Source organism: Trifolium pratense, linkage group LG5 (genome assembly GCF_020283565.1).
Source record: "Trifolium pratense cultivar HEN17-A07 linkage group LG5, ARS_RC_1.1, whole genome shotgun sequence".
Taxonomy (NCBI): Eukaryota; Viridiplantae; Streptophyta; class Magnoliopsida; order Fabales; family Fabaceae; genus Trifolium; species Trifolium pratense.
In genome coordinates, this window is record NC_060063.1 from 17,270,620 (window position 1) to 17,292,460 (window position 21,841).

Genomic DNA, 21,841 nt, shown 5'->3' on the forward strand with positions numbered 1-21,841 from the left:
GGGAAAGGGGGGCGGTTTATGATGCAAGTGGGAGGAGAAGATATTTTCTTATACTTGGTTGGTAAGAAAAGTCAATAAAGGTGGAAAGGAGATAAGAACAAGAGAAAAATCACAAAGTTCATTCATCCTTCTTCTTCTTCTCTCTTCTTTGGCCGTGGCATTTCTTCATCATTTCCCTTCCATCACAAATTTTCATTTCTTCACCAAATTGATCCATTAGAAGCTTGTTGGAATCATGGGAGTTCAAGGATCATCATCCCTAAGCTAGGGCAAGCAAGAGAGCAAAGCAAGAGGGTGCTAGGGCTTGAGAAAGAGAGGAGCTCATGAGAGCTAGAACATGAGGAGCTTGAGGATTCATCAAATTTCTAAGGTAAGAGAGTTAGTTTCCATGATTCATGAGTGGTTCAAGAGAGGGGAGGTTGTCTAGGCCTCCATTCCCAAACTCTCTCACTCATTTTCTTTGGGGTTTTGGGTGATTTTCTTCATGAATCATTGAAAGGAAAAGATCATGAGATGTTATTTATTCATGACATGATTGTATGAGGGAATATGTAGATGTTTGTTAAGGAAAAAGTTTGTGTTCTTGATGAATTTTGATATGTTCACAAGCTTGTATAAATGGAATCATAACTATGTGTATAAGTGTTTTTGATGGTTAAAATACTTGTGTTTAAGTGCTTATGAATATGCTTGGTTGATTGTGTTGATGTGTGGTTATTTTGGTGTGCTTTGCCTAAGCCCTAGATTGGCCTTAGCCAAGCTCAATGATTTGCAAAGTGTTGATGAGTTTTGCAAAATGTTCATGAATTTCTTTGAATAATAAGCAATGAATGATGTATTGATGTTTAAATGGACTTTTGTAAGTGCTTTGAGTATGTATATATGTGTGATGGAGTTTAGAATATGAAAAATGGTCTATGTGAGAGTCTTCAGAGTTTAGAGTTTGAAATGAGAAATATAGAAAATTATTATCTATGAGGTCTGAACCTTTGCGTGCATTTTTGACCTCTTTTCGTTGTGAACTGGTTTTAGTGGCCAACATAAAAGTTGTAGCCCTGTTTGTTAGCTTTCCAACGAGTATATGTGCGTCTCCATTGGACTTTCGTAGCCCAAGTTATGATCGTTGCAATGAGAGGCTGTCCTGCAGAAATCCTGCACAATTTGTCTGTGGCGCACCGTTTTAGAGGAGTGGCGCCCAGGCGCCCAGAGAAGTCTAGAAATGCCATTTTGACTCTGTTTTGTGACGAAGGCCGGCGCCCCAGCGCAGGCACTGTTCACAGGATTGAAAATGTTGACTTTTGGTTGACTTTTGAGGGTTTTCGACCCCGGAACCTATTTTACTCAGTTTTTCGTGTAGACTCCGATTCCGGTGTTTGTTTTATGAGTTGAGGCATGCTTAATGTAGTTGTTATATATTAATTGCATGAGGGTTGTGTTGATGTTTATGTGATGATAGCTTGTTGATGAATGATGATGTTTATTTAAATGTCAAAGAAGTATATTAAGGTGTTAATCAACTTAATAAAGAAGGATATTAGAATTATGTTATTCTAATAAAGAAGTATATCGAATTATGTTATTTGATAAAGACGGATATTAAGGTATTGATTATCTTAATAAAGACGGACGTTGGATAGTGTTCCACGTTATTGTTGATGGGCTATATGCCATAATTGTTGGTGGATATATTCATGAGTTTTGAGTGCATGCATCATGAATATTTAGGGATATTGGCTTGTCCAATAAAGAAGGATATCGAACTATATTTGTTTGATAAAGAAGGATATCGGAGGTGAAATACCCTGATAAAGACGATGGTACCACATGCATTAGAGGTGTCTAGAGGACATAACATGAATGTGAAGCATTAGATTGCATTAGGGATTTTGTGTGCATTTTATGATAAATGATGTTTGACACATACTTGGTAAATGTTGATTGTTAATCCGTATGTGAGGAGCAGAGTCCGTCATGACTATAAAATGAACAACGCAGGGTCCGTCATGACCATAATCTGAACAATGTATTTGTTGATGTTTTGGTATTGTCCGAGACGACGTGAAACTATATGTTTGGTGTATTTTGTGGATGATCGATTATGTGATAATTGTTGACGTACAAGTGATGTTTGAATTATAATTTGTCTGGTAAATTATAATGGAATATTTGTTGATGAATGTGCGTGTGAGTTAGTAGTATGCATGATAGTGGTGTAAAGCGTAGGTGCATTCTTATGCTTGTTTTATTGATCATGTAAACTAACTCTCTGCTTTGTGTTAATTGGAACCTTTGGGGGTTCAGATATCCAGATTGACAGGTTATATGTTAGCTTGTCCGAGTAGCGTGGTGAAGCTCCGCTCTGATTGTGACACGGGGAGAAAAGGGGTTTTGTATATATATATATAAATTCCTTTAGAAAATTACTTTGTAATTGCTTATGTTTTCATATAAGAATTATTCTTTGTGAAAAGTATTGGTTTTGTATAACTTATAACGCATCGTGTTGATGCGGAGGATTTTGTATTTTGTGATATTCAAACCAGCGCTTTATAATCAGATTTTCAATTTTTCCGCTGCGTATTTTCGAAAAAGATTTTATAAAGGCAGAGTTAATTAAATAACGGGTTTGGGTGTTACACAGAAGATTCCTCCTCAAGGTCAAGAAGCTGAGTTTTAAGAGCTTTAGAAGGAGTCCTAGTTGACTGTAAAGCCACTGACTTGGACTTCTTCTTAGCTTCTGAGTCAGCATTCAGAACCATCTCATGGCTTCTGAGATTGCTTATCAGAGCCTCAAGACTCAGAGTCTTGAGATTTTGAGCTTCTTCTATTGCAGTGACCTTAGGTCTCCAAGCAATAGGAAGACTTCTCAGAATCTTCTGAACATGGTCATAGGTGGAATAACTTCTCTTAAGAGCTTTAAGACCAGATACAAGGATTTGAAACCTTGTAAACATAGTTTCAATGTTTTCATCTTGTTGCATAGTGAATAGTTCATATTGCCTTATCAAGAGACTAGCCTTAGCCTCTTGAACCTTTTCATTACCATCATAGGTAGCACACATAGAATCAAAGATAGATTTAGCATTAGACTTATTTTCTATTCTGACATAATCTTCATGTCTAATAGCACCAACAACAATGTCCTTTACTCTATGATGCTTAGTGTAGGTTTTTAAGTTAGCTGGTGTGAGTAACTTTCTATGCTCAATGGACAATCTTCCATGTTCATTTAAGTTTTCAAAAGTTACTCCCAGCTCAACCAAATCCCACAACTCATGATCAATAGCAGTAATATTGCTATACAGTCTTTCCTTCCACCACTCAAATAATGATGCATCACCATTGAATATAGGGGCTTTCCTATTGCCACTATGTTCATGTGATTCATTACTTAAGTAGTCAAAACCAAAAGCATTTCTAGGACCACCACCAGCACCACTGGCATCACCGGCTTCACCGGTTGTTCTAGTGCTACTATCGTCTCCTCCAGACATAGTGTTCTCACAAGATCTTTACTGTCTCACTGTTAAGTGAAAGTAACAAACCAGGCTCTGATACCAATTGAAGGTGTGAAAACACAAGAAGGGGGGGGGGGGTTGAATTGTGTTTTAGTCAAGTTTAAAACTTTTTCAAGTTCTTAACTTAACTTCAACAGCAGCGGATAAATAACTCAATAAAACAAGTTCAGAGAGAGAGAGAGATCACACAAGCAATTTATACTGGTTCCTCTCACAAAACGAGAGTAGTCCAGTCCCCTTGCACTTCCAAGGGATTTCACTATAATCACACAAGATTACAACTGCTCAAGCACACAAGCAAGAGACTTCACCACAATGCTCAAGCACACAAGCAAGAGACTTCTCAAGTACAAAAGTAATGTATAAAAGAATGTATACAACAGCTCTTAGTCAGAACCTAGAAGAACAAATATTAAATATTTGAACTAAAAGTGCAAAAACACAGTTCAGAGGTTCAGAGCTTTGTATGAGGAATTCAGAGTTTGTTCGTGTGTGTTAATAATCCTTGATAATAATTACAACTGATTCCTTTAGTATATATACGACTAGAAAAGAGTCGTTGCAAAGATGACCGTTGAAGTAGATAACCTTTTGTCTTCAAGCAGCCTGTCTTGATGCAGTTTGGTTGTATCTAAAACTGAGTAAGAGTTTCAGGTACTTTGACTACTGCAGAGAAGACTTTCCTTATTCAGCTAACACAACTGATGACCCACGTTCTCAAAAGAGGACAGACAGAAAGATATTAGTTGTTCTGATCAGGCTTGAAAGGTCCTTTTCTTCATTGGTAGAAGAGTTGACTTGCAAAAGAGGATCTTTACAAACTTCAAGAAGATCATCAGAGTTTGATGAAGCTAAGACCTTAAGAAGTTCTGAAGACTTCATCGTCTGAAGAGTACAACTTCTGAGTTACAAGATCTTCTGAACGCTTGCAAACTTCTGAGCTCCTTAACTTCTGATCTTTAATCAGAGTTTAATTGAATCTAAGTCCTGCACACTTAAATTAAATTTTTAGTCCTTCCAATTGTTTATTAATACTTTGTTATCATCAAAACCTTAATAGATTTAGGGGCAAACATTTTTAAATCAATTTTGTTCCAACATAAAAAATTAATAAGATAAAAAATGATTTTTTTACCCGATCAATCTATTTTGCCTCATTTAATATATGGTTCCTTGGTCAATTAAAAAAAAAAATCTATTTTGCCTCATTTTATAGTAGTTTATTGTAACCGATAAAATAGATTTTATGGACGAAACCGATAGAATCGAGTCTCAAAGTATGAATTCTAATGAATTGAGTAGAATTCGGTACAAATGAGATTATGTAAACATAAATGAGAGAGTTTTGATTTTTGAGAGAAGAATATAATTGTTCATTCATTGATTGATTAATTCTCAAAGTGAGGCACAATGTCTTTAAATACAACCTTAAAGGGTAAAAATGTAAAATGACATAAAATAAAGGGTAAATGATCATTTACCCCCCTGCAAAATAAGCAAATTTTCGTTTACCCCCCTATGCAGATTTTTTTTCTGTTTACCCCCCCACAAAAAATAGATTCACTCATTTTGCCCCCCGTGTGTACAGCAGGACATGTGAATGTGCAAATCTGCTGACATGGCTTGTACACGTGGAAAAAATAATTAATATTTATTTTTTAAATTCCACGTCAGATAATATATTTTTTTTAATAAAAAAATTCCTACAAAATAAAAAAATGGATTTTCTTTTTTTTTCCCAAAAAAATCCTACAAATAAATTTTTTAAAAAATTTCCTGCAAAAAAAATAAATTTTTTTTTTCCTACAAAGAATTTTAAAAAATTTCCAACAAAAAAAAAATGAATTTTCTTATTTTGCTCCCAAAATAAATATTTACTCCAAAATAAAGTTTATTTTCAAAATAAAAATTTTAAAGATTTATTTTCAAATCTTTTTGAATTAAAAAAAGATGATCTTTATTTTTTAAAAACAAAACATTATTTTTTTGTTAATCTCTTTGAATTAAAAAAAATAGAAAAAGAAGTTTTATTCGAGTTTTCCTCTTATACCAAAATCATTTTCCCTAGAACTAGAAAAATAGAAGAAGCAGAAGACAATTCCGGTGATTGAAGAAGACGACGACGAATATGATCACGACGGTGGAAGCAAACCGGCGAAGATTCTATTTTTTTTAAACCAAAAAGATTTGAAAATAAATTTTTAAAATCTTTATTTTGAAAATAAACTTTATTTGGGAGAAAAATATGAAAATTCGTTTTTTTATTTTAGGAAAAAAAAAATAATTTTGTACAAAAAAAACTATTTGTAGGAATTTTTAAAAATTTTGTAGGGAAAAAAAATTTATTTGTAGGATTTTCTTTTAATTTTGGAAAAAAAATTCGTTTTATTAATTTTGTAGGAAAAGTTTTTGTTTTTGAAAAAAATATTATCTGACGTGGAATTTAAAAATAAATATAAATGTTTTTTTCCACGTGTACAAGTCACGTCAGCAAATTTGCACAATCACATGTCCTGCTGTACACACAGGGGGCAAAATGAGTGAATCTATTTTTTGCAGGGGGGTAAACAAAAAAAAATCTGCATAGGGGGGTAAACGAAAATTTGCTTATTTTGCGGGGGGGTAAATGATCATTTACCCTAAAATAAACTATTATTTAAAATAAACTATTAATTGATACTTAATTCCTGTCACATTTAGTAAAAAAAAAAAGAGAGTAGTTTTTTATGTTCTTTACCCAATGTGTCACTCCTAGGAGTATGGACACCCAAGGGCCAAGACTCAAAAGCTAAATCGGTTGAAGTTTTTACTCAAAACCTCCAATTTCAATCTCTTTTGAGGCTCGTTCTAGATTATCTAGAATCAATGGTAACGGTTGAACTTTGCAAAGAATAAAAAAAATACGACAACATATTTAGGATTTTTCGTTACTTGTTTTGTTGTAAGAAGAGGTAAATGTATATAAAGGTGGATTGGTCGAGGGGCAGTTCATTCCTTACTTTGTTTGTTTTGGTAGATTTTACAAAAGAGAGAAATAAGAATGATCGTGTTGACCAGGAGAATGCGACTGCGCCGGCGTTGAAGGTGGTTGAAAGCGTTGAAGGTGGTTGAAACCCTTGTTGAAGCGGAGGGGGTTGTGTACCTGCAGGCACTCCGACGCTCAAGTCAGTTTTGGTGTGGAGTAGGTTTTCTTAGCTAAAAATATGCGTACTGTTGGGTTTTTATATATTGGCTACATTTTGCAAAAACATATTTTAGCCAAGTGTTGAGACAAATGTGCTGACCCCAAGTGTTGTGACAAATGTTGGTACACTTTGGAACAACACCGGTCTCTGTATCTGCGCGCGCCAGCTAGCTGTTATTATTTTCTACTCAATCTTTTGAAGATCTGTTTGAAGAATTGTTTCAAGGTTTCTTACAAAGGAAGGCGCACGTGTTTAATGTGTTTCATGAGGCAGCCAAACCCTAGTTTTATTTTCCAAAGGAATTATATTTTTGGAAAATATATTTTTGCGTTTCAAAAATATAACTATTATTTTCAGAAATATATCACTGCTGCCGCAATTCTAGAAGCCCTAATTTTGTCTTGAAGCCCAAGTCGTTCTACTACTATAAATACGAAGGCAAGCATATGGTTTCAAGCATCTAAAATCGTGTTATTACAAAGCGTGAGTTTTAGGGATTTTAGAGTGTTAATTGTGAGCCTTTCTTGTGTCTTATTGATGCAAGCTTAGGACCTGAGTGTTATTGAGTTGTAAGTGTGAACTTCTCCTAAGCTTTGAAGTACGGAGATTGTTCTATTGTGTTGTGTGGTTTACTCGCAAGCTTTTAAGCAAGAGTGAATCCTAGTTTCTTAGGAGTGTGTCTCCACCTGTTGTAATCGTTGAATTGAATAACAATGCTGTCTGTGTTGTTAAGGTGGGAATTGGGACGGGGTCTCATATCTAGGAGTTCCTAGGTAGAAGTGTCATTGGGTAGTGATTAAGTGAGAAGTTGTAAACGGGTGAGTTTAGCTTCGAAGTAATACTGCTGATAGTGGACTTCATTCCTGGATTGGTATCCCCCAGAGTAGGCTTTAGGCTGAACTGGGTTAACAACTCTTGTGTGTTATTTACTTTATTGTTTTCATTGTTTTATGTTAAGTACTCTGTTTATAGACAAGTGTTGGCGCACCGGCAACAACATCTGTCTACAACAGACAAGTGTTGATACACCTTGATCAACACCTGTCCACTGTGTGCCAGGAATTTCAATTGGTATCAGAGCAGGAACCCTGTTCTGAATTTTAGGGTGAGCTCCAGGGAATTCTTTTCTGGCAAGGATGGACAAAGAAGGAGGGTTTGTTACCAGACCACCTCTTCTGGTTGGTGCTTCAAACTATGACTATTGGAAGTCCCGCATGATGGTCTTCCTAAAACAAATTGATAGCAAAACATGGAAGGCAGTTCTGAGAGGGTGGACTCCACCTGTGAAGATGGACAAAGATGGTAAACCAACTCTTGAGTTGAAATCTGCTGAAGAATGGTCCAAAGAAGAGGATGAGCTTGCTCTTGCAAACTCAAAAGCATTATATGCACTATATAATGGTGTTGACAAGCACATATTCAGACTCATCAAAAAGTGTGTCTCTGCTAAGGAAGCTTGGACAATTCTTGAGACTGTTCATGAAGGTACCTCTAAAGTGAAGCTGTCAAAGCTACAACTCCTAACCACTAAATTTGAGAATCTAAGAATGAATGATGATGAAACTATTCAGGATTTTCACATGACCATACTTGATTATGATAATCAATTTGATGCCTTGGGTGAAAAGATACCTGAAGAAAAGCTGGTAAGGAAAATGCTTAGGTCTTTACCTAAGAAGTTTGACATGAAAGTCACAGCTATAGAAGAAGCAAAGGATATCACAGATATGAAGCTCGATGAACTGGTTGGTTCATTACAAACTTACGAGGTGGCTACAAATGAAAGGATGGATAAGAAAACCAAGAGCATTGCCTTTGTCTCGAATGCTGAGGAAGAAGATCAACAGAGTGACACGGAGTCTGAGAATAGCATCTCTGATGCAATGGTTCTTCTAGGAAAACAATTTAATAAGGTGCTAAAAATAATGGACAAACATCCAAAAACAAGTGCAGCTGACACTGGTCGCAACACTTACAGAAATTTCAAAAAACCTATGTTAGATGAGAAGACAGCTCTTAATAAAAGTGTCCAATGTCTTGAATGTGAAGGGTATGGACACATTAGAACTGAATGTGCAACCTTCTTGAAGAAACAGAAAAAGGGGTTAACTGTTTCATGGTCAGATGAGGATTCTGAAGGAGAAACTGATACTGCAAAGTCTATTCATGCACTGACAGGTGTATGCACATCTGACACTGAATCATGTGATGAAGAGCTGACCTTTGATGAACTTGCTGAATCATACAAGGAGCTGTGTCTAAGGAGTGAAGAAGTCTGCAGAATCTCAGAAAAACAAAAGGAGACAATCTCAAAGTTGCAAACTGAAAGAATTGTCAATCTAACAAAAATCTCTGAGATTGGTGTTAAGTGTGAAGAAGGGTTGAAAACAATTGAGGAGCAGAAGGCAATCATCGCCAATCTGGAAACAGATAAGCTTGAGCAACTAGCAGAAATATCTAAGCTGAATGAAGAGGTAACTGAATTGAACTCTCATCTTGAGAATCTAAAGAAGCATGTTGTTATGTTATTTAAAGGAACTGACCTAGATGAAATCCTAGAAAAACTACCTACCCCTAGTAGAGCCAAAACAGGCATTGGGTATGAGTATAAAAGCGTTAATAGAATTAAGGATTACAACAAAGATGGAAAATATATGCCTGAGATAAGTAAGCAACCCTCTCCAACAATGTATGGAAAAATGTCACCGCACTTGTCCACCGGACATCATACTACACACAGACAAGTGTTACCACATATGGCTCCACATCGTCAAAGAAGGCAGAATCCTAGATTTATACCAAGGCATAAAAGCAAATACCGTTCATGGAGATGTCATCACTGTGGAAGAAAGGGGCACATAAGACCTTACTGCTATAAGTTATATGGGTATCCAAATGAAACTATTCAAGAAAAACTTGATCCATCCATAACTAATGCAAAGAAGGAGTGGAAACAAAAGGTTGATGTAACCAACACCAAGGGTTGTGCAGCTGAAAGTTGTGAGAAAAGCTTGATTGCTCACACCTCTCTTAGAGTCTCATCAAAAGAAGATTGGTACTTTGATAGTGGTTGCTCTAGACACATGACCGGCGTTGAAAAATATTTGATGGATATAAAATCCTATGCAACAAGTTTTGTAACATTCGGAGATGGAGCTAAAGGAGAAATTAAAGGTATAGGAAGGCTGATTGACAATGGTCTACCTAAACTTGAAAATGTTCTTATTGTAAAAGGGCTAACTGCTAATCTAATTAGTATACGCCAACTATGTGATCAAGGCATGCAAGTCAACTTTACAAAAAATGAATGTCTTGTTAGCAATGATGAAGGTGACATCCTGATGAAGGGTGTTAGATCGAAGGATAATTGTTACTTGTGGGTTCCTCTAGAAGAAGCTAATGTATCTACATGTCTCTTAACAAAAGAAGATGAGGTTAAGTTGTGGCACCAAAAACTAGGACATCTTAACCTGAAGAGTATGAAAAGAGCTATATCTGAGGAAGCTATCAGAGGGTTACCAAACTTACAAATACAGGAAGACAACATTTGTGGCGAATGTCAGATTGGCAAGCAAACCAAAGTGTCGCACCAAAAGCTGCAACACTTGTCCACTTCTAGAGTTCTTGAGCTACTACACATGGACTTGATGGGTCCTATGCAAGTTGAAAGCCTTGGAGGTAAGAAATATGCTTTTGCTGTTGTTGATGATTTCTCTAGATACACTTGGGTTAATTTCATTAGGCAAAAATCTGAAACCTTTGATGAATTCAAAGATCTTTGCTTACAACTTCAAAAAGAAAACGACTGTGGTATTTTAAGAATTAGAAGTGACCATGGAAAGGAGTTTGAAAACTCTAAATTTGCTGAGTTTTGTGCTGCTGAAGGAATAGCTCATGAATTCTCTTCACCTATTACACCTCAACAAAATGGTGTGGTTGAGAGAAAGAACAAAACTTTACAAGAATCTGTTAGGGTTATGTTACATGCCAAAAACCTTCCTTATAAACTTTGGGCTGAAGCTATGAATATTGCATGTTACATCCATAATAGAGTAACATTAAGAACAGGTACTGCAACAACACTGTGTGAACTATGGAAGAACAGAAAGCCTACTGTAAAATATTTCCATGTGTTCAGATCAAAATGTTACATCTTGGCCGATAGAGAACCTAGGAGGAAATTGGATCCCAAAAGTGATGAGGGAATATTTCTAGGTTATTCAACCAACAGCAGAGCCTATAGAGTTTTCAATTCTAGAACGAAAACCATGATGGAATCAATCAATGTCGTAATTGATGATACTGATTTGACAAGTATAGATTCAACTGAAGAGACAGATGTAGTCACACCTGTCCCAACACCAGATGATGATCAAGCTGAATCTGATTCTGTTCAAGACTTTGAGCCTAATACAGAGAATTTGAGACCAAACAAAGGTCCATCAATCAGAGTTCAGAAGAACCACTCAAAGGAAATCTCTATTAGAAATCCTGACCAAGGAGTTACCATAAGAAGATCTACATATGTAATTCCCAAGAATTTGAAAGAAGAAGCCCAATCTAGAAAATTAAGGGGCAAGCTAAGTATTTGCCTATTTAAAGAATTGTAGCAGTTACTGCATGTAACGCGTGCAACGGCCTTTTTTCCCTCTCTCCATTGTATGGTGCACGCTAATCAAGGGAAATGTGATATGAATTCTTCTTCTAAAGTTAATGTTAAGGTTTATGCTTCTGGTAAAGTCATGATTGACTATGTGATTGATTGGTTCAAGAAAATCGTTCTTGAGACTAATGTTGTGGAAGATGTTGACACATCTTTGGCCCGAGAGAATAAACAGGGTGAAACTGTTCCTAAAGTCCCCGAACATGTGATTGTTCCTGGAAATGAAAATGGCCAGGTGATGACTGATAATAAGGAAGAAGTGTCTGACGAACACACTGATGTTAATTCTCCATCTAATGAGAAAAGTTGGTTGAACTTGAAGAAGTTCATATTGGTTGAATGGTCCCTAGAAGTGGAGGATGGACTATTCATGAAAGGGTGTGTAATAGACTTGTCCATTATCATTCAGGCGTGTAGCTTTGGTGATGATTTGTTGTATGGTTTGATTTATTTTCAAACCAATATTAACCTGTTGCACCTAGAATGTGGAGTGTGTGCAAAGGTCATTATGTTGTGTCTGAAGTTTGTTGATGAGTTTTCTAGTTTGAATTCCGCTGCATATATATCTGATGGGAAACTCATGGTGGTTTTGGGTGCTGAGTATGCAAAACTATGTTGTTCTTTGAAGATGTATCCATTGGTGTGGTGATACTCAATGAGAGGTCCAACTAACTTGTTAGAGATGCCAAAGATACTTGAGGGTGATCTCAAGTCCACTCAAAAAAGCACTCATATATGAGTTTGTTGAAGAGAGATCTGTAGGATTATATCAGCAATTTATTTTTTATTTTTATTTTTATTTTTTGACCTAAAAGTCAACCTCTAATGGCTTTGATAAAAGATCTCCTAGTATGTTCCTTGAAAGGGGAACTGATGTCCTCCCAAATGTTGGAACATCTGACCAGCAGATTATGCAGTTATTAAGGGGGAGTCCTTAATCTGAAGCTGGAAGACCTTGAAGACATGTCAGACTCAATGTCTTGACATCTTTATATCGAGAATTTATTTTTCTCAATATGAATGGTGGTATTTCTCTGAAACAGGATGGAGGTTGTTTACTCTAACTTGATATTATCAAGTCTATGAGAGCATGGAACTCTTGTTCTGTAGTAGTAAAAAGCACTTCAAGGGATTATGAACATTGGAGCTGTTTCAACTTATGTTCAATGGTTAATTGTTATCTGTACTTTGGAGCGTCATCCAAATCACCTAGGATGAGTTATTATTCTTGGGAGCAAAGGATTATTGTTCTTTGGTATTGAAAGTTGATCAACTACTGATGGTTGATTCTCTTGTGTCCCCCTGCTATTGTTAATTATGATATTGGTGCTTCTACTGAGACCAATGATGTTGCTGCTGCTGAGTCTCTCAAGAAAACAGGTCCTGAGACTCATGTTGCGTCAAGTGTTGTGACACCTGACGCTGCGCCAAATGTTGTGCCAGATGTTACCACATCTTTGGCACAGGAAAATCTGGTGGACTATTCTGAGTCTGATGAGAGTCCCCAACCTAAGGCTACTGATAAAGAAACTGTTCCTGATAAGGTTGTAAATGAAAATCCTGAGGTTATAATTGTTAATGAAACAACTGTGAGTGAAAAGTCTATTCCTGCAAATTCTGAAGCTAGTGTGGCTAGGAGGACTAGAAGTAGGGCTGGTAAAGGTGTAGAGACTGCTAACACACCTGTCCAAACACCCAAACCTTCTAGGGCTGGAAAAGATACTGGTAAAAAGCCTCTTTATGGACCTCCAAAACCTGTAAGTAAGGTGGTTCCTAGAACTGAGACTAGGAAAAGGAAAGCTCCACCAACTAGTGATTCTGATTTTGAGCCAGAGACAGATGTTGCTGCATCTGGCAGCACATCTAGGAAGAGTATAGGAAGAAAGAAAGTTCCTCAGTCTGTCCCCTATGCTCCTTTGGATAATGTCTCATTCCATCTGGAAAATGGGTCTGCTAGATGGAAGTTTGTGTATCACAGGAGGTTAGCTCTGGAAAGGAATCTTAAAGATGATATCCTTCAATGCCAAAGTGTTGTTGAAGCTCTTGAGTATGCAGGTTTGATGAAAACTGTGGTTGGTTTGGACAAGTGCTATGACAGGCTTGTCAAAGAATTTTTGATTAATGTGGCTGACAACTGTAATGATCCAGCAAGTCCTGAATACAGGCAAGTTTTTGTTCGTGGAAAGTGTGTAAAATTCTCACCAACTGTGATTAACCAATATTTGCAAAGAAGTTCTGATGAGGTGGCTGCTCTAAAAGTCACAGATAATAAGGTCTGCAAGGTCCTCATAGGTGGCAGGATAAAGGTATGGCCAAGCAAGGCTAAGTTGGCTGCAACTTCTCTCTCTCCATTTTATGCTGTGTTAAATAGGATTGCTGCACACAATTGGGTGCCTACAACCCATTCAGGTGATGTGGCCAGAGGATTGGGAAAGTTCATTTATGCTGTGGGTACCAAGGCTAAATTTGATTATGGGTCCTATTTCTTTCAAGAAACCTTAAGCCATGCCCTGACCTATGCTGTTGAGAAGCCAGTTGCTCTTCCTACTCTGTTGTGTAATATCATCCTTGAGCAACACCCAGATATTCTGAGAAGCACTGATGTTCCTTGTAAAAGGAAAAAGGTGTTGGTTATTGAGCAGAGGCTGCTGGATGGGACAAATGTTGCAGCAGGTGTTGGCACATCTGTCCAGGCTGGTATACTCTCTAGGAAGCAGATGATTGCTGATCTGACTGAGGCTAGCAGAGCCCTTGAGGCAAGAAAATTGAAAATAGATCGTGTGATTGAGGCCCTCAAGGCTGAGGAGGCTGCTGAGACTGCTGAGGGTGAGCCTGATGGACAAGAAGGTGAAGGAACTAGTGGCTCTGATGATAGCACTGAGGATGTAATGGAGGACTCTGATGAAAGTTCTTCAATATGATTTATGATGTTTTCTGATTTGTTTCTGATGTACTTTTGGTATTCCTTTTTGTTCCTTTTATGGGCAAGGCCCTGGATTTCTAGCACCTGTGTGTGCATTTTGGTCTGTAATAATTGCACCCTGACACTTCTATTGTCTGCTACCCTATAATTTCCTCTGCATGATGTTTGTCTAAATTGTGGCTAAAAAGGGGGAGTAGTGTGTTGTGTGACAAGTGTGTGGACAGATGTTCGTATTGAGGGGGAGTGTGAGTAATATGCATGTATTGAGGGGGAGTAATGAATATTCTTTCTCTATCTGATGTTTGTATGCATGAATTCAGGGGGAGTGTGAGTGAGATTATCTCTTGATCGCCTGAATACGTTTGATGACAAATGTTGTGCCAAGTGTTATGGCACCTGACTATTAAGTCCACTATCTACTATGACTGAGAATTTATTTTTCTCAGATGTCTATGGGAATTTATTTTTCCCTGTTGTTCTTATAATGAATGGATGCGCTTTAACTATTAGGAGTTTATTTCTCCTACTTCTTAGCATCTACTATGGGAGTTTATTTCTCCCTTGTGTTGTTCCATGAGGCTAGTTGTTTTTATTCCGCTGTTGCATTGCCTCTGATACTACTTGACTATTCTGGAAGTAGTTTTTATTATGTGTTACTTTCTTTCCTAGTTGTGTGATCATGGTGACTCGAAGGAAAGGTAATACTGTATCTCTCTATATACTGGTCTAATATTGTTTTAGCCAAAATTTGCCAAAGGGGGAGATTGTTGGGTTTTTGTATATTGGCTACATTTTGCAAAAACATATTTTAGCCAAGTGTTGAGACAAATGTGCTGACCCCAAGTGTTGTGACAAATGTTGGTACACTTTGGAACAACACCTGTCTCTGTATCTGCGCGCGCCAGCTAGCTGTTATTATTTTCTACTCAATCTTTTGAAGATCTGTTTGAAGAATTGTTTCAAGGTTTCTTACAGAGGAAGGCGCACGTGTTTAATGTGTTTCATGAGGCAGCCAAACCCTAGTTTTATTTTCCAAAGGAATTATATTTTTGGAAAATATATTTTTGCGTTTCAAAAATATAACTATTATTTTCAGAAATATATCACTGCTGCCGCAATTCTAGAAGCCCTAATTTTGTCTTGAAGCCCAAGTCGTTCTACTACTATAAATACGAAGGCAAGCATATAGTTTCAAGCATCTAAAATCGTGTTATTACAAAGCGTGAGTTTTAGGGATTTTAGAGTGTTAATTGTGAGCCTTTCTTGTGTCTTATTGATGCAAGCTTAGGACCTGAGTGTTATTGAGTTGTAAGTGTGAACTTCTCCTAAGCTTTGAAGTACGGAGATTGTTCTATTGTGTTGTGTGGTTTACTCGCAAGCTTTTAAGCAAGAGTGAATCCTAGTTTCTTAGGAGTGTGTCTCCACCTGTTGTAATCGTTGAATTGAATAACAACGCTGTCTGTGTTGTTAAGGTGGGAATTGGGACGGGGTCTCATATCTAGGAGTTCCTAGGTAGAAGTGTCATTGGGTAGTGATTAAGTGAGAAGTTGTAAACGGGTGAGTTTAGCTTCGAAGTAATACTGCTGATAGTGGACTTCATTCCTGGATTGGTATCCCCCAGAGTAGGCTTTAGGCTGAACTGGGTTAACAACTCTTGTGTGTTATTTACTTTATTGTTTTCATTGTTTTATGTTAAGTACTCTGTTTATAGACAAGTGTTGGCGCACCGGCAACAACATCTGTCTACAACAGACAAGTGTTGATACACCTTGATCAACACCTGTCCACTGTGTGCCAGGAATTTCACGTACCTTGTGAATGAAGTGGAGTCATATATATATATAGCCCCCAGCGCAGGGCCAAGGCCCTTGATGGCATTAATGGCCATCAAGTGGCTGCCGGAAAACGGCTTAGAGCCTTGATGTGCAGTAAATGCTCATCATTCCGGTTTACGGCCGTTACGATACGCAGGAGTATCAGACCGTTGGAGTGTCGAGTAGCTCTCGCGGGCTCTTCATGTTAAGCTTGCTCGGGACGTATTTGTTCGACCCCCTCTGTAGCTCGAGCATCTAAGCTCGACCCAGAACAGGAGCCCCCCAAGTTGTTATGCTCGTTGATGAGGATAATAACTTTGAAGCCTGAACGATTCATCTTGCGCCTTCAAGAGATCTTTCGATTTGTCGAACATAATTGTCTCGAGTTGGCTCGTCGGGTTTTTTCTTCCTCGAGTTGTCGTGATCCCCTTTTAGTCAACAGTCAAATTTTGAAGAAAGGGGAAACCCTTTTTCCCAAGTGGTCAACCCTAGAGACTTGTAGCCGCCTCTTGTATTTATGGGCCGTTAAGCATGATGTTGGGCTTTTTGGGCGGCAAGTTTCCTTATAAACTTGATTCGGATTCCGAGCATGAGGATTAGATGCTTGGGTCCTTTGTAATTTTTCTTTCCTATGTATTGGCCTTTTATTAATAAAGAATGTCTAGTTTTATGTGTTTCGAGCATATTTTTATTTTGCAGTCGTGCTTTATTTACGCTCTTAATTTCGTATCGTCATGAATTTTCCAAGCGAACCGAGCTAATTGTCGATTCTGAGCGGATTTTTACGAGCGAAAGTCATACCTTTTCGAGCATGTTCCTGGTTTTACTAGCTTGTCGAAGAACACAGCGCTCTAATTTGGTATTTGTGGCCTTCCCCGTATTTTTAGCGAAAATAAGGGGATTAAACCCCGAGGATCTTGCATTTCCCTTTTAGGTTGCGATTTTCTCGGGACGTGGCTGAAGGGATTTAAGAGGGGTTTTCAAAATAATTAATCCTCTTAGCGGAACAATCCCGATGAACGGATCTTGATTAAACCATTAATCACAAATCAAAGAACACAAAACCACAAGTTTATGTGTTTACCTCTTGAAGTGCAGAACCTTTGAGGTAGAAACTGTTTCTGATCACGAGCAAAGCAAAATAGCGATGCATCTACTCAGTCCACACTAACAAAACTTCTCCGATGACCGGTGCTAGCCAATTCCACCAGAGATTCAGAGAGAATAGGGTTTAGAGAGCGGCGGCTAGGTTTCACTTTGTGAATTAGGTTAAGCTTACAAAACTTCATCACAAGGGTTCTATTTATAGAACCACTTGTGTGGTCATCAAACCAAGCACTGCACCGTACCTTACGGTGGACCGCATTTCTCTATTTTCATAAATTAAATAATAAGTCATACTTAATTATTTAATTACTAATAAGTCCTACATATTATTTTATAAATAAGTCTTACCTATTTATTTCTCTCATCTATCTGTTCTTTGTGTGTGACCCTATAGGTTCTCGTAACGTTGACAATAATATTAAATCACATATTTAATATTATAAACAGTGAGTGGTATCTAGCAACACATCACTGCTACCCAAGTGACGAGAATGTCATGTGATCTGACGAAACCTTTCTGTGGTAACGATCGTGTGTATAATTACCCCTTTGCCCTTATGTCTATATTGAACACAAGGCATAGTATGTCACCCTTGCTAAGTTCAATATTGGGCCCATAGACATATCTCCTGTTATGTAGGAGGGGCAAATTCCATCTAGGTCACTCATGTCCCTCAGCATGATTCGTGGAATACCCATCAACCAACTTTATAGTCATCCTGTTACGGATAACGTTTGAATGGCAACAAGGTAATACACTCCTACATCTAGGGTACATAGTGATTTCAGGTCGAAGGGTGGAATACACCATTATCACTATGAGAATAACTTATGACACTTTTCATAACATACTATGTAGTATTCTCATGGCGGGTCAATCCAATATAAATATTACTCCTAACATTTATATCTATGTGAAGACTTGATATCTCATATCCATGACTCGTGAGATGAGGTCATCAGTCTACTCACATAATAGTCTCTATGTTTTATCGTTATCCCACATCACAGTAAAACTTGACTATGGATACTTTAAGAATAGTGTCCTTATGTTTAATGGAGTCTCACTATTAAGTCACACTTAATGTTCCATTAATTAGACTAGCTATTCTAGGGACTTTATTAGTTTCAAATAAACATAATAAAGAAATGCCTTATTATATATATTAAATATATATAAATCAAAGTCATCATACAAAAGACGATTCTATCAAAATAGATTGGCTTTTAGGGCTTACTCCAACAATCTCCCACTAGCACTAAAGCCAATCAGATATTAACTCAACATCTATTGGACTAGCTTCATCATCAAGCATATTCTATGCAAGATTTTCTATTAGTGGATAACGAACTCTTTCATATGTTGGTACCCGATACATCTTCCAATTCACACTTTTGATCTTCTATCAAAAGGAAATAAAGTGTCAAAACTTGTATTTGAATCGTTGGTGAGATCTGGTTTTCCATTGCTTGCAAGATTAAACCATTACCATCTTTAATGAGGTCAAGGGAATCTGCAACGTAAGGAAAACAATTTTCTTCCTCATCTTATGAGACAAACGATTCAAATCATATATTTGACCTTTGTAATAGATATATCAATCTTCTGAAGCTTGTAAATCGCTACTTTGCTTTGCTCGTGATCAGAAACAGTTTCTACCTCAAAGGTTCTGCACTTCAAGAGGTAAACACATAAACTTGTGGTTTTGTGTTCTTTGATTTGTGATTAATGGTTTAATCAAGATCCGTTCATCGGGATTGTTCCGCTAAGAGGATTAGTTATTTTGAAAAACCACTCAGTCCACACGAACAGAACTTCTCCGATGACCGGTGCTAGCCAATTCCACCAGAGATTCAGAGAGAATAGGGTTTAGAGAGCGGCGGCTAGGTTTTCACTTTGTGAATTAGGTTAAGCTCTCTTTAAAACTTCATCACAAGGGTTCTATTTATAGAACCACTTGTGTGATCATCAAGCCAAGCATTGCACCGTACCTTACGGTGGACCGCATTTCTCTATTTTCATAAATTAAATAATAAGTCATACTTAATTATTTAATTACTAATAAGTCCTACTTATTATTTTATAAATAAGTCTTATTTATTTCTCTCATCTATCTGTCCTTTGTGTGTGACCCTATAGGTTCTCGTAACGTTGGCAATAATATTAAATCACATATTTAATATTATAAACAATGAGCGGTATCTAGCAACACATCACTCCTACCCAAGTGACGAGAATGTCATGTGATCTGACGAAACCTTTCCGTGATGATGATCGTGTGTATAATTACCCCTTTGCCCTTATATCTATATTGAACACAAGACATAGATCGTGTCACCCTTGTATGGTTCAATATTTTATTTCTTGATCCCAAAATATACTGAGCAACGAATAAGCTCAATATCTCATATTGACTTAGTTCGGCGTGGCCACACATTTTATCAGTCGTATTCCATCAAGAGGCCTACAGATATTGCTCCTGTTATGTAGGAGGGGCAAATTCCATCTAGGTCACTCATGTCCCTCAGCATGATTTGTGGAGTACCCATCAACCGACTTTATAGTCATCCTGTTACGGACAATGTTTGAACGTGTAACACCCCGTTTTTCAAAGCATAAAAAGGGGTATTATTATTTTTTTTAAAATCAACAAGCTTAAATAAAATGGCGCGCGTGAACGCCCGCAGCTATCTCGGCAATTCGTCATTCAATAGAAAATAAATATAACATCAACACATTATATTACAGGGCTTCCTCGAAGCAAAGTGTGTACCTGAATAATTTACATACAGCGGATACATTAAGTTCATCAACCAAAAGACACGAGTTATGAACCGAATATATCACAAGGCCAAAAGGCACTAAACATGTCTGAGTATAATGTATAAAACATACAGTCATCCCAAAATATAACCTAGGCCCTAAGCCTACCAAAATGTAGCCTAACAAGCGCTACTCTCTACACTCCGGGATAGTCCACGAAGTCCTCGCCATCCACACGACCCACAGTCTCGCTTGGCTCTCCGTCATCTAAGGTGGGGGATAACCCGTTCATTTATCACATACAAAGCAAGGGTCACCATCTGGAAACAGGAAATACAAATACCAAATACCAAATACCAAATACCAAATAGAAAGCGGCGAAACACTTATCATTTTCCTCAACACACGCATAATAAATAAAATGCGCACATAGCCTAATGCAAACCTCTAATGAATGAGTGTGGCACCCCGTCACAGGATCGCCACGGTAACACCCCGTCACAGGATCGTTACATGCATGAATTCCGGAAAAAGGTGGATTACACCCGGCACAATCACTCAGATCAAATGCCAACTCAATTGGTGGATACTCCGGAGTACAATCACCCAGATCAAATACCGGCTCCGTTAACGGCGGTACAATCACCCAGATCAAATACCGTCTCCGTTAAAGGCGGAAGTATCACCCGGTACAATCACTCAGATCAAATACCGACAATGTTTGCATGAGCATACGTCCCTACATATACTAATGCAACAAACATACACATATTCATAACCACATGTCAACACATATATTTCCCACATATACGTAAGACAAATAGCATCGAAAACAACCAAGCACACAAGCATGGAACCACAACAAGCATAACCACAAGCATACCCTAATGCTATTGACGGAAATAAAAAGGTGCCCTTACCTCGGCAAGCTTTCCCTAACTTTTTCTCGTCAAATCTACGATACGCGCTACCTAAAAGTTAAGCAGCGTACAATCAATAAAATGTTCCTCGTTTATCCTATCGAAACGAAACTTGTCCTCAAAGCTCCAGAAGGGTTTAAGGTATTTTCTAAAGCTATCCCTCAGAGGTTTCAGGTTATTCTCATAGCGATTAAAAATTCACGACGTTTAAAGACGTTATTTTTTTGTTATACGAAATTCATTTTGTTTTCAAAACATTACCAAGAATCATTTGAAAACGACCAAGCCCGAACTAAAATCGTCCGACTTATAATAAAATACTCTTGGTGCGTATGTAACTAAAACGTTTTCAATTGATTAACTCTTTTAAACACAATTTTCGACAAAATAGTTTTCAAACTAAAATGACCATAACTAATTCAACTCTTGTCCACTCGAGACGAACCATACGCCAAACTCTTCGTCTCGAAAAGACGGATCAAATGGTTAAGTTTTGAGGGAACTGAAACAATTTTAAATGGACGAAAATGCCCCTGCACAGTTCGTCCAGAATTGAGAAATCAAGGCATTCTCCCACAAATTTTCATTTTTAAAACCATGATAATATCCCATAATACCTAAAAAGCATTAACCCTAACAATCCAAAACATTTTAGGTCGAATCGCAATTTTTGACAATTTTCAAATTGATTTCCTTAGGGCAAAAGCAACTCATTTTCTTTTCTAACAAAACCAAAACCAATCAAACTTTTTAGACTATGATTACGTCACACTACTTGTCTTAGAACAATTTCGAAAAAAAATCGATTCTCCCTACCCAAATTTGTTGCCTCGGCCAAAGAGGGAAAAACAAGGCCAACACCAAATTTTTCATTTCAAAACCCTAACAATTATCTATTAGTTTGCAAAGACATTTAATTGCTCAATCGACTACTTCGAGAATCGAAA

General features: G+C 37.4%; 1 long non-coding RNA gene across 1 annotated transcript; it reads left to right on the plus strand.

Annotated features, from left to right (window-relative positions):
* Positions 1-48: 48 nt before the first annotated feature.
* LOC123883639 lies at positions 49-2,576 on the plus strand. The gene is made up of 2 exons (XR_006800342.1): positions 49-370; positions 2,302-2,576. It is a non-coding gene; the product is annotated as an uncharacterized LOC123883639 (long non-coding RNA).
* The last annotated feature ends 19,265 nt before the right edge of the window (positions 2,577-21,841 follow it).